This window comes from Cherax quadricarinatus, chromosome 7, assembly GCF_038502225.1.
Source record: "Cherax quadricarinatus isolate ZL_2023a chromosome 7, ASM3850222v1, whole genome shotgun sequence".
Classification (NCBI taxonomy): Eukaryota; Metazoa; Arthropoda; class Malacostraca; order Decapoda; family Parastacidae; genus Cherax; species Cherax quadricarinatus.
The window spans coordinates 66,328,977-66,342,973 of NC_091298.1; the positions used below are offsets into that span (position 1 = coordinate 66,328,977).

Below are 13,997 nucleotides of genomic sequence, written 5' to 3' on the forward strand. Positions count from 1 at the left end.
AGAATTGTAAATTGACTCAGTGAAGATATTGGGTCATGCTTGTTGCTGTTATTCTTGACCGGGAAAGAAGGTAAATAAATTACACTGGTAAAGGCTCTTGATTTAGACCTTTAATACGTAATTGTTAGACAAAAATCCTATTCATAAACAGTTGGCTATATTATAGTATATATATATGTATATATATATATATGTATGTATATATATATATATATATATATATTTATATATATATATATATATATATATATATATATATATATATATATATATATATATATATATATATATATATATACACACACACACATATACAAGGGGAAGGAATTGGGAGGCTTTTTCTGAATGTACCACCAATTGTTCAACTTTGATTTGGGCACTTTTTAAAGTAAGCAAGAGCGCCGTGGGCACAGTAAGTGAACATTGTATCAACATCCGTTGTCACAAATTATTCAACATTTTACCAGAAAATATCATGAATATTGCTGGGACAGGTGTAGATGTCTTAGAGTAAACTGGAAAAGTAACTCCACCAAGTGCTAGATCAACTAGGCTATGATGAATGTATAAGCCAGTGGGCCGCCAGCAGCAAAATCCTGGTTGCCAGGAAAGCACCAGACAAGCCTGGCCCAGGGCCGGACTCTGGGAATAGAAAGCTTTCGAAACTCATCAAAGGTGTACAAAAAAATTGTTAAGTAAATATGTAGTGTATTTTAATTTTTTTTTAACTCTATACAGAGCGTGAGAAAACATAATATAAAGTAGACAGGTCAGGCGAGGTTAACTAAGAGCAGCTGGAACACAAGTCACCTGAGGGGTAGGGGATATTACCAAGAATACTGGACCATAGTTTATTATAATGGCCGCTTCGAGACGATGCAGCTTCTGTAAATTGTTTCCCTTGATTACTAGTTTGGCCTCATTCCATTCAATCATGTCCTTGAGAGTTATAATGTATTGCATACGCATTATTAAAGTTTGTGTTGTCACACTCACTCGTGCTCCCTTTAAATGGTGCTCGAAACTCGTTAATACTTCTAATATAGTCTGGTGACACACAAATACCTATGGTGGGAAGGTTAGTGTTTGTTTAAATTAGTTGCCTAAAACAGTGTTGCTCCACTAATTTTTTATTTACATTGAAGGGAATACCAGCAGTATGCAACTACATTAGTTACATTGTAGGAATGAAACCTTGCTTACTTCCCAGTCACATTTTATCACAAGATAATACTTCATAAGAGGCAAGGTTATTGTGTGTGTGTGTGTGTGTGTGTGTGTGTGTGTGTGTGTGTGTGTGTGTGTGTGTGTGTGTGTGTGTGTGTGTAACGGCTGTGGGGGGGGGGACAGATAAATAATAGATGAGAGGAAGAGAGGGTAGGAGAGAGGGGGGAGGGTGAGAAAGTACGTGGGAAAGAGAAGATATGACCTTATTCAACATCACTGCGGTTGTCGGGAAGGTTGAACTTTTTCATGGAAATAGATACCCACAAATTGGTCATTCGCACCCCACACTCCGCCTACTTCAACTTGTATGACCAGAGCTGTGGTAAGATGGCGAAAGAAGGATGGGTAAGGATGGACGTATAGGAAAAGGGTGGGATGGTGGAGGGGAGGTGAGGTAAGAAGGTAAGTGGCCCAACCACTTAGGTGTAGAATAATACATATACATGTTTGTGTATAGTGTCGGTAATGAAAGCGAATTTGGATGAATCAGTTCATTGTAAAAAAGAATTACCTTGAATTTTAGATAATCATGGCACCAAACTGTGGTATTTGCTTCCCCTTCTCTCGAAAAATAGGTTAAAGGTTCCGAGAGGGACGGGATGTGAGTAGGCCGTCTATTTAGGATAGGCCTACTAGCCCATGGATTTTCTCTGCTTACCCCTTGGAAGAGAGGAGGGCTGAATTGAAAGGAAAGGAGACCTGTAGCAGGCCTACTGGTCCATGTTAGGCACGTTCATCCACACGCACACCTGCTCCTGCACCTGTCCAACCTATTTTTAGGTGGTAGTAATGGTTCAGGGATGTGGAGGTGGGAAGAACAAATAACAGGTGTTTTCAGATGGCCTTTGTGGAACACCTGTACCACGTCACACGTACAGATCGTATTTTTTTGTGTACGTGTAGTGTTTATGGGGTTAAGGGAGAGGAGCCCCACCATCCAAGGAGAAAAATGCCCGAAAAATCATTGCAGACCTGTGGACTTTTTCCATGTACGGTAGAAAAATGTATAATGTAAATCTGAGGAAAGTTGATTTTCCAGGATATTAAAGAAACTACGAGCAATAATCCTATGTTAATGGTGAGAGACGAGGTGGGGGGGGAGGATAAGTAGGCCATCCCCCACATCACTTTTTTTTTATCCTTCCCCCCTCCTATCCTCCCTCTCCTCTCCCTCCTATCCTCCCTCTCCTCTCCCTCCTATCCTCCCTCTCCTCTCCCTCCTATCCTCCCTCTCCTCTCCCTCCTGTCCTCCCTATCCCCTCCCCTACCTCAACGCTGCCCCACAACCATGTCACGGTGACACGTATATTCCCAGATTAAAACATCCTACCTTGGCTACGCCAGTCTTATGTTTATAGTAAGTTGGCAGACTGAGTGCAACTGCAAACACACGTACACAGGATGGTACACTTGCAACATGATGCTAGCACAGAATACTTTATTGGGAGGAAACAGTGATCGGGAAAAATAACAAGTGGTGTACCACAAGGATGGTATGAGGACCCGTACCGTTTCTGGTTTGTGACAAATACAAATTATGGGAGTGACTGATATATTCTTGTTTGCTAATATAAGAATAAAAACAGGTGAAGACAAGGAGAGGATGTAAATAGATATGGAGCAACTGCAGGACTGATCAGAATTCAACCCTAGCAATTGCATGAAGATTGGGGATAGGGCAAGAAAACCAGGCACGAAGTATAGACTCTGGGCAGAGGTTACAGACTTGACCTAGGTGTGAGTATATCCCGAATAACCTCTGCAACTAGTGCTCGTCTGGTAGATCTTATACGTAGCCTTTAGAATCTGAGCCATTCGGGTCCTTTATACAATGTCAGGTCTATTTTGGAGGCTACAGCATCAGCATAGGAACTGGAGAGTGTAGTAGGCAGCGAGGCTTCTGCCAGAGCTAACGAATATAAGCTAAGATGAGAGGCAAAAATTAATTGGAGAACAGAAGAGCCAGGGAAAACAACATAACAAAATACTAGAGGGCAGACATTGTACAGACAGATTGGAGAATTAGACATATGCAACATCTGGGTATCTATATTTGTAGAGGTTTCGCCATCCAGTGGCTTTATCAGTACAAAGATATGGTGTGAATAATGTAGAACTATACACAAGACTACGGTGCTCTTCACTCCAAGGCAGAGCACCGTAGTCTTGTGTATACGTCACATTATGTCCTTGTGTTGTACTGATAAAAACCACTGGATGGCAAAACGTCTACAAATAATACCCAGATGTTTCAGATATTTGGGAGTGGACGTGTCAGCGGATGGGTCTATGAAAGATGAGGTGAATCATAGAATTGATGAGGGGAAAAGGGTGAGTGGTGCACTTAGGAGTCTGTGGAGACAAAGAACTTTGTCCTTGGAGGCAAAGAGGGGAATGTATGAGAGTATAGTTTTACCAACGCTCTTATACGGGTGTGAAGCATGGGTGATGAATGTTGCAGCGAGGAGAAGGCTGGAGGCAGTGGAGATGTCATGTCTGAGAGCAATGTGTGGTGTGAATATAATGCAGAGAATTCGTAGTTTGGAAGTTAGGAGGAGGTGCGGGATTACCAAAACTGTTGAACATCAAAATGGTATACAATACCGACAGGTTGTTAGGTAAGACACATATGCAACAGTTAGACAAGTTGTCTAACTGTTGCATATGTGTCTTACCTAACAACCAAAACTGTTGTCCAGAGGGCTGAGGAAGGGTTGTTGAGGTGGTTCGGACATGTGGAGAGAATGGAGCGAAACAGAATAACTTCAAGAGTGTATCAGTCTGTAGTGGAAGGAAGGCAGGGTAGGGGTCGGCCTAGGAAAGGTTGGAGGGAGGGGGTAAAGGAGGTTTTGTATGCGAGGGGCTTGGACTTCCAGCAGGCATGCGTGAGCGTGTTTGATAGGAGTGAATGGAGACAAATGGTTTTTAATACTTGACGTGCTGCTGGAGTGTGAGCAAAGTAACATTTATGAAGGGGTTCAGGGAAACCGGCAGGCCGGACTTGAGTTCTGGAGATGGGAAGTACAGTGCCTGCACTCTGAAGGAGGGGTGTTAATGTTGCAGTTTAAAAACTGTAGTGTAAAGCACCCTTCTGGCAAGACAGTGATGGAGTGAATGATGGTGAAAGTTTTTCTTTTTCGGGCCACCCTGCCTTGGTGGGAATCGGCCAGTGTGATAATAAATAATGTTTGACATGTCTAATTCTTAATCTTGTTGGCATTATATACCATTCATGTACAACAAATTGTGAGGCAAGAAACTAAGGCTGACACAGCTGGAGGTTAGACACGGATGAGCCAGAGGGATGTTAGGAAGTATTTCTTCAGTCTTAAGTGGCCAGGAAGTGGAAATAACTTCAGCAAAGTACAGGCAGACACCGTATGTAGTTTGAGTAGGCACGAGAAAGTGGCAAGTTGAGAGATGGGGGGCCAGGAGCTGAGACTAGACCTTGCAACCACAAATAGGTGAACAGATAATATTTTAACAGAAGTGGCTTATTTTAAACAACTAATTTGTTTTACTAATACTCCAGGATCTTTGACAAAGCTCCTGGGTTAATTTTTACGAATTATTTTATATAAAATCCCTGTCAGAAGTTAATCTTTTACTTAGAGACAAACTTATTCAGGCTTTGATGTTCCGTAATAAATAATCATGGTACATTATTATTATTTATTAATATTGGTTCCCTCACTCCTGTGTTAATATGACCGTAAATAGTCCAGGTGGGACCGAAACGTTGTAAGAGCCTCCCCTATGTAAGGGTTATTTTGAACTGGATTACACGGGAAATGTTAGAAATTGATGCGGGGAAGTCTAGTAGGTCAATATTAAAATGTCCCCCCCCCTGGCACTGGCTGTGTTGGCCCTGGCAGCCTGAGCGTGTACATGATACTTGGGTGTACACACGAGGACACCGTGTACGTGCTACTGAACCCGTGCACACTTTAATGTTGGACTTGTTGGGGAAAGGTGGAGGGGGGGGTCACACAGTAGCGACCAGTGAAGAGGCGGGGCCCAGGAGCTGAGTCTCTACCCCTGCAACCACAATTAGGCGAGTGGACACACACGCACACACACGGGGCCAGGAGATGTGACTAGACTCCTGCAACCACAATTAGGCGAGTGTACACACATGGGGCCAGGAGCTGTGACTCGACCCCTGCAACCACAATTAGGCGAGTGTACACACATGGGGCCCAGGAGCTGTGAATCGACCCCTGCAACCACAATTAGGCGAGTACAAGCACACATACACACTTTGTACCTCTTTGTAGATTAATTTTTCTCAAATTGCGAATTGAAAATTGACACATTGATGGAACGACTAAAATAATTTAGATAAATATCCAATCCCAGGTATATTTTCCGGTCTCAAGACTTCCGTCAGAACTACATGGCGTTGATCAACGTTTCGGAACATTTTAATAAAGGCTGAGGGACTGATCTCCTCAAACTACTCCTGTTCTTCCCCATTCTCCTTTGTATGGACTGATGAAGTCACTGTGTGGTGAAATGTTTCCTCAAAGATACTCAAGTGTTGCACATGTCTAATTTATCCAACTTATCGGTTCTATGAACCATTTATCTATATAATCAAGGCATAAACGCATAACCAGAGCACTGTAGGCCTACTGACCCATGGAGTGAAACTGCTATTAGCTGCCCGTCTTGTGGTTTAATAGTCCTGCTGCACATGGAGCTAGCTGGTAAAAAAACGAAATTCAAATTACCCATAAAGCACTTTAATTCAAGGACAGATGTGAGTAATGATTTTATAACACAGGTGTGGTACACCGAATATAAATTTAATATCGACAGCTGTATAATTTAGACATTTGTACACTTTTAAGCAACTTAGGACAAATTTCGCTAACCAGGGGCATGAAAAAATCCTGACGAGCGAAACTTTTTGCAAAAGTTGCTAAATGTAGCGAGTAGTGTGTGTATGTTTGTACTCTCCTAATTGTGGTTGCAGGGGTCGAGACGCAGCTCCTGGCCCCGCAGGCTTATACAGTGCCTAACTCTGACCTTAAAAAAAAAAGCCAAGGATGTTACTTTTTAAATGTAGTGGCAGAGTAAATTTTAATCGCCATCACATACTATGTAATCCACCAACAAAAAAAAAAAAAACACGAAGGGTCCAGGAGCTGATCCTCAGCCGTGTTTTATCTATGAAAATTTCGCTGGTAATGAGTTATTTATATACCGCGACCTCTTCAAGGGGGGCTCCTTGGCGTGGTGAAGAGGCTCTTGGTCTGAGGAATTAGACCTATCGGTCTTCTTCCTCAGACCGAACCTAATTACCCCCCAATCTCCCCTCCCCTATCCCATCCTCCCCATCCTCCCCTTTTTCCTTTCCTCCTCCTCCTCCCCACTCCTCCCTTTTGCCCTTCCTCTTTTTGTCCTTTGGGATTTCTCCCACAGGCGCGCTAGTTCCTGGGTGGGGGAAAGGACACCGGGGTCCATCCCATTCCGTTGAGGTTTCTTGGCGGTGGCGTAGTTTGCCGTGGAATCTGGATTGCCTAGGGATGTCCCGATCCCTCTCCGGTATCCCGGAGTAGCTTTGGGTGTCTTTTGGGCGACGGGTGTATCTCTGGAAGCCACCTTTCGGATTCCGGGGGTGGTGGCTGAAGGAGGTATGCTTTGTGGCGGATATCCGGCCGCCCTCTCTTTTGTCCACCGAGGTAGCTCGGCAGATGTGAGGTTGCTATCCCAGATTGCTGGTTTACTGGCATGAAGGGTAGGGTATGGCACGGGTTCCATGCTGCATCTGCGCTACTAGCGGTGTCGAGTCCTCTTGGGCGCGGAGGGAGATTTCTGGCCCTTTCATTCCTCCTAGGAACTATCCCTCCCCGGTCCCCCCTTTTTTTTTCTTTTTTTTATTTTTATTTTCTTTTCTTCTTTCTTTTTTTTTCTTAAAAACAAAAAGAAAGAAGTAACCTAACCATGGCAGCCCTAGTCCATGAACCTGGTACCCCCGGGCCCCTTCTTGATACCGCACCCCATTCTGACCCCGCCTCGTCTTTGGACCACTCTTCAGACATTCCTCATGCCTCTGTACCTATTGCCGGTGCTGTTTCCTCACCTGCTTCAGGTACTGAGGCCTCGACTGACTCCTTCGATTTATCAGACCTTCGCTCTCCTCTGACTATGCTTCCGGCCTCTCCCTCTACGGTGCGGCAATTTTCAAATCGCCGACCCGTTCCACGTCGGACCAACTCTGGTCCCACGCCTAAACGTCAACGACAATTACCTGCTGATGATACTTCTCCACCTTCACCTTCTCGTTCTTCTCAGAAACGATCGACACGTCCTTCACTACCTTTCCACGCTCAGTTTCAGACTGAACAGTGGACTAAATTCTTCACTTTACGACCAACTTCCTCTACTGCCTATCTTTCTGACCATAGTATTGGCAAGGCACTCCTACGCCATGTTGGTAAAGATATTTCTTTTCATGCTCTTAAGAGCGGTACGCGCATCATTACCGTACAGAATGCTACCCAGGCTCGTGAGCTCTCTCGTCTTTCCCATATAGATACTGTTCCTGTCACCCTTGAAAAACATCATTCCCTCAATTCTTGTAGTGGTACCGTTATTCTGCCCCATACCATAGTTCAACAAAATTTCCAGACATGTGGCACCGACATTCTAGAACAGCTGGAACTCCAAGATCTCCCAATCCTCAAGGTAGACACTTACGTTCTTCCTGCCCGTGGGCGGAGACGATACCCTAGCAATGTGGCTCGTTTAACTTTTGACAGCCGAGAACTCCCATCCTCAGTTTATATAGCAGGACATCGGTTACAAGTTCGAAAGGTGATCCCTACACCACAACAGTGTAGAAATTGCTGGCGATTTGGCCATCCAGCGAAATATTGCAGATCTATCGCCGAATGCCCAGTCTGTGGTGCCGATGACCATTCTAATACGTCTTGCAATCGATCTCCCTCTTGCCTTAACTGTCATGAGGCTTACCCTTCGTACTCTCGCCGTTGTCAGGTCTATTTAAACGAGCGGGAAATCCGTTACCTCAAAGAGACAGAAGGTCTCCCTTATGCCATGGCAGTTTCTCATCTCCGCCTCCAAGGGAGACTCCCACGTGTTTCTTATTCCCGTGTTTCAAAACGTCCCCCCACTTCTGGTATCCCATCTTCTACACCCACCTCTGTGGTTACCTCTCCCATAATCACTCCTGTATCTAATCCTTTTGCTGTCCTCGGCTCAGACGTCCCTACTTCAACGCCTCAGTCTAATCTCGCTTCTTCGAGTTCTCTCTTACAAGCCTCAGTATCGACGAGACCTCGTACGACACCTCTTCCCAATCGTCCCTCTACTTCTCAAAAGTCAAAAAAAGGTCCGGTAACACCTCCTACCCATCTTCCACCTCCTCATTTTACCCTCCCTGTCTCTGTTCCTAGTTCTTCCCCTCTCACTGGCTCAGTTACAAGTGCAGAGGTTCACCCTCCTCCTCGTAATGTACCTTCCTCCCCAGTTCCCTCCCAAGTTTCTTCCTCTTCTGCCACCTCCCAGGTTCCTGTCTCTTCTGTCCCCTGCCACGCTTCTCCAGTTCCCTCCACCCTTTCGCCCCCCCCTACCTTGGTACAGTCCAATACAGTTCCAATCTTTACTCATCCTCCCCCTACCATTCCCAATATTGTCTCCCGTACGACATCTCTGAATTCCGAAACACTTGAAGCAATCTCTGAATATATTGCAGAGACCAAACCATCAATGGACACTGATCCACCTTCCGCTCTTTCTCTCTCCTCTGCTCCATCTGCGCAACTCCTTTCTTCACAGCGCACAGTTCCTTCGCTGCTTGAACATTTTCCACTGCCTCCGCATGTGGACTTTTCCAACCCTTCTAGTCCGTAGGAACCCTTACCTGCGGATTTCAAGTATCTTTATCATTGCCAATCATGGCCTTTTTACAGTGGAATATACGTGGCCTCAGGGGTAATCGGGGTGAGCTTCAGATGTTACTCTCCCAGTTTGCCCCTGTTGGTGTTTGCTTACAGGAACCAAAATTACACTCTGCTGTTATTTCTCACATCTCAGGCTATAATTTATTGTATTCTTCAGATCCTTTTCCTGATGGGACCTTTAATGAAAGTGCCCTTCTTCTCCGCACTGATATTCCGTACCATCAGCTATTTGTTCATACTTCGCTGCATTACACAGCAGCCCGTATCCACTTACATAGGTGGTATACGCTCTGTTCTTTATATCTCTCTCCTTCTCGGGCATTATCTATTCCGGATTTTGCCTTCCTTGTTTCGTCATTACCGCCACCGATTCTGTTACTTGGTGATTTTAATGCCCACCATTTCCTCTGGGAAGGATCTCACTGTGATTCCCGAGGAATTCAGTTAGAGGCTTTTCTTGCCACCCACCCCCTCCATGTTTTAAATACAGGTACTCACACCCATTTTGATCCTCGGACTCATACTCTCTCTTGCATCGATCTCTCAGTTTGCTCTTCCTCCACCGCATTAGACTTTACTTGGTCTGTTCTCCCGGACTTACATGACAGTGATCATTTTCCAATCATTCTTACTTCCCCTTCATATTCGCCACCTCTTCGCACCCCACGCTGGCAATTTAATTGGGCAAATTGGAACCTTTACTCACACCTGACTGTTTTTAAAGAGGTTCCTTCTTCGTCCTCCATCGATGAGCTTTTACACCTCTTCTCGTCCTCCGTTTTCACCGCAGCTTCTCATTCTATACCCCAAACTTCGGGCAGGCATTCTCAGAAATGCGTGCCTTGGTGGTCTCCTGCTTGTGCTCGTGCAGTACGTTTGAAACGCGCTGCATGGGGCAGGTACCGGTACAATAGAACCACAGAGCGACTCCTTGATTTTAAACAGACGCGTGCGATCGCTCGCCGTGTCATCCGTGACGCTAAACGCACTTGCTGGCGAGATTATGTCTCCACCATCACCTCTGCTTCCTCTATGAGTGCAGTCTGGAAAAAAGTACGAAAACTGAGTGGTAAATATTCTCCTGACCCGGCTCCTGTTCTGCGGGTTGCCGGTGTTGATATAGCAAACCCACTAGATGTTGCCAATGAAATTGGCAATCATCTGGTCCGTATTTCTCAGGGACTCCATCTATGCCCCTCATTTCTTTCCTCAAAGTCTGCCAGAGAGTTAGCACCCTTGGACTTTTCTTCTCTCAGAGAAGAACAGTATACAGTGGACCCCCGGTTAACGATTTTAATCCGTGCAAGAGGGCTCATCGTTATGCGAAATAATCGTTATGCGAATTAATTTTCCCCATAAGAAATAATGGAAATAAAATTAATCCGTGCAAGACGCCCAAAAGTATGAAAAAAAATTTTTTTTACCACATGAAATGTTAATTTTAATACACACAAACTGAAAAAGGCATGCACAATTACATGACACTTACTTTTATTGAAGATCTGGTGATGATTGATGGGATGGGAGGAGGGGAGAGCATTATCTTCTTACTGTTTAGAAGGGGAATCCCCTTCCATTAGGACTTGAGGTAGCAAGTCCTTTTCTGGGGTTACTTCCCTTCTTCTTTTAATGCCACTAGGACCAGCTTCAGAGTCACTGGACCTCTGTCGCACAACAAATCTGTCCATAGAGCTCTGTACCTCCCGTTTCTTCAAGACTTTCCTAAAATGGGCCATAACATTGTCATTGAAATAGTCACAAGCACGGCTTGCAACAGCTGTGTCAGGGTGATTTTCATCTATAAAGGTTTGCAGTTCAAACCACTCTGCACACATTTCCTTAATCTTTGAAGTAGGCACAATGGATTCCACAACTGGCATAGGCTTCTCAGGGTTAGCCCCAAACCCTTCAAAATCTTTCTTAATTTCCATACTAATTCTCACCCTTTTTACCACAGGGTTGGCACTAGAAGCTTTCTTGGGGCCCATGGTCACTTATTTTCCAGAAACACCACCGAAAACACTGTAATAATACGAAATATTCCGAGTGTATGCTTGGATGTTACCGCGGAGGCTGGCTGGTAAACAATGGGACGGCCGGCACATGTGAGGGCACATTGGACGCGTCTCGGACGAAAATCGGTATGCGGGTTTTTAATCGGTATGCGGGGCAAAAATTTTGCGATAAAAGTAATCGTTATGCGGAAAAATCGCTATGCGATGCCATCGTTATGCGGGGGTCCACTGTAATGTGCCTTTTACACTTCAAGAACTGGAGGCAACACTCTCAGCTTGTCGATCATCGGCAGCTGGGCCCGACGACATTCATATTCGTATGCTACAACATTTACATCAGTCAGCCCTTGCAGTCCTATTACGCCTTTACAATCTTATTTGGTCACAAGGAGTTCTTCCACAGCTGTGGAAATCCGCCGTTGTTCTCCCTTTCCGCAAACCAGGCACTACGGGACATGAAACCTCCCACTATCGTCCCATTGCTCTTACCAGTGCAGTTTGCAAAGTAATGGAACGTCTAGTAAATAGACGTTTAGTGTGGTATTTAGAGACACACAACAGTCTCTCCACTCGTCAATATGGCTTTCGTAAGGGACGTTCTACCATAGACCCCTTACTGCGCTTGGATACGTATGTTCGTAATGCCTTTGCGAATAACCACTCAGTTATTGCCATATTTTTTGACCTTGAGAAGGCATATGACACAACTTGGAGGTATAATATTTTAGCCCAAGCCCACTCCTTAGGCCTTCGAGGCAATCTACCATCCTTCCTTAAGAACTTTTTAATTGACAGGCATTTCCGTGTTCGGGTTAATAATGTGCTCTCCCCGGACTTTATCCAAGCTGAAGGTGTCCCCCAGGGATGTGTTCTGAGCACAACACTTTTTCTCCTTGCTATTAATGATTTGGCCTCTAGTCTTCCATCAAATATTTGGTCATCACTCTATGTTGATGACTTCGCTATTGCCTGTGCAGGTGCTGACTGTCACCTCCTTACAGTTTCTCTCCAGCATGCAGTCGACCGTGTTTCCAATTGGGCCACCACACATGGGTTTAAATTTTCCAGCACTAAAACCCACCAAATCACTTTCACTAGATGCTCTGTCATCTCTGATCATCCTTTGTACCTCTATGGCTCACGTATCCCTGAACGTGATACAGTCAAGTTTCTGGGCCTCCTCTTTGATCGTAGGTTATCCTGGAAACCTCACATTACCTCTCTGAAGGCAACTTGTCACAGCCGGCTGAACCTTCTTAAAACCCTTGCTCATCTTTCGTGGGGAGCTGATCGTCGAACCCTCCTTCACCTACATTCCACCCTTATTTTATCGAAACTTGATTATGGTGACCAGATCTATTCAGCGGCATCTCCTGCTACTCTCTCTAGCCTTAACCCCATTCATCACCAAGGATTACGTTTATGCCTTGGTGCTTTTCGCTCTTCCCCTGTCGAAAGCCTCTATGCAGAAGCGAACGTTCCATCCTTATCCGATCGCCGTGATGCCCATTGCCTGCGCTACTATGTACGCTCTCATGATCTCCGCAATCCTTCCATTTATAGAATGGTCACTGATATTAGTAGACATTCTTTATTTGTTCGCCGCCCCTGCTTACTCCGTCCCTTCTCTCTTCGCCTTCATTCGCTCTTGTCTTCTCTTCAACTACCACCTTTCTATGTACATGTAGCATCTCACTTTTCCCTACCCCCCTGGGAAGTTCCAGCTGTTCGAGTCTGTTCTTTCTCCCTCCCTTGCTCGAAAGCCCAACTGTCTACGGTCGCTTCCCGCTCTCTTTTTCTTGACCACTTTCACTCTCATTCTCATGCCATTGCTGTGTACACAGATGGCTCTAAGTCTTCTGACGGCGTAGAATTCGCAGCAGTGTTTCCGGACAGCGTCGTACAAGGGCATTTACTATCTTCAGCTAGTATTTTTACTGCTGAATTATATGCCATCCTTACAGCACTTATCCGTATTGCATCTATGCCTGTGTCATCATTTGTGGTTGTCTCAGACTCCCTTAGTGCTTTACAGGCTATACAAAAATTTGATACACCTCACCCCTTAGTCCTCCGTATCCAACTTTGGCTACGCCGCATCTTTACTAAGCATAAAGATATTGTTTTTTGTTGGGTCCCTGGTCATGTTGACGTACAGGGCAATGAACAGGCAGACACTGCTGCGCGGTCAGCAGTACATGACCTACCAGTTTCTTATAGAAGTATTCCATGTACGGACTATTTTGCTGTAATATCTTCCCACCTTCACACCCGTTGGCAACAACGTTGGTCTACTATGCTCGGCAACAAACTTCAGTCTATTAAACCGAGTATAGGTTACTGGCCGTCTTCTTATCACCAGTGTCGAGGTTGGGAGACTACTCTCTCCCGTCTTCGCATTGGCCATACTCGTCTTACTCATGGATATCTCATGGAGAGGCGTCTTGCTCCTCTCTGTGAGAATTGCCAAGCTCCATTATCAGTCAGCCACATTCTGTTGGACTGCCCACTTTATCAACGAGCACGCAGAATTTACCTCTGTCGTCGTCTTCGCCCCGCTGCTCTCTCTTTACCTTCCCTTCTCGCTGATGGACCCACCTTTCATCCGGACTCTCTCATTGACTTTTTGACAACGACTGACTGACTTCACAAATTCTGATACTTTCAGCCCTTTCTACTTGAATCTCTTGCTACCCTCTACCCCTGTACTATCCCCTGCCCCGCTGTTTTCTGTAACCTGCTGATCATCCCCCCTCCCTTCTGCCATCCAATTCCCTTGCTTCCTTCCCTACCCTGCAGCGCTGTATAGCCCTTGTGGCTTAGC

The 13,997-nt window shown here is 45.2% G+C and overlaps 1 protein-coding gene across 3 annotated transcripts in view; it reads left to right on the forward strand.

Moving 5' to 3' along the window:
* Window positions 1-13,997, forward strand: part of LOC128686973 (microtubule-associated proteins 1A/1B light chain 3C) — a 47,440-nt gene that overhangs the window by 23,495 nt on the left and 9,948 nt on the right. The gene's annotated exons all lie outside the window — the stretch shown is intronic.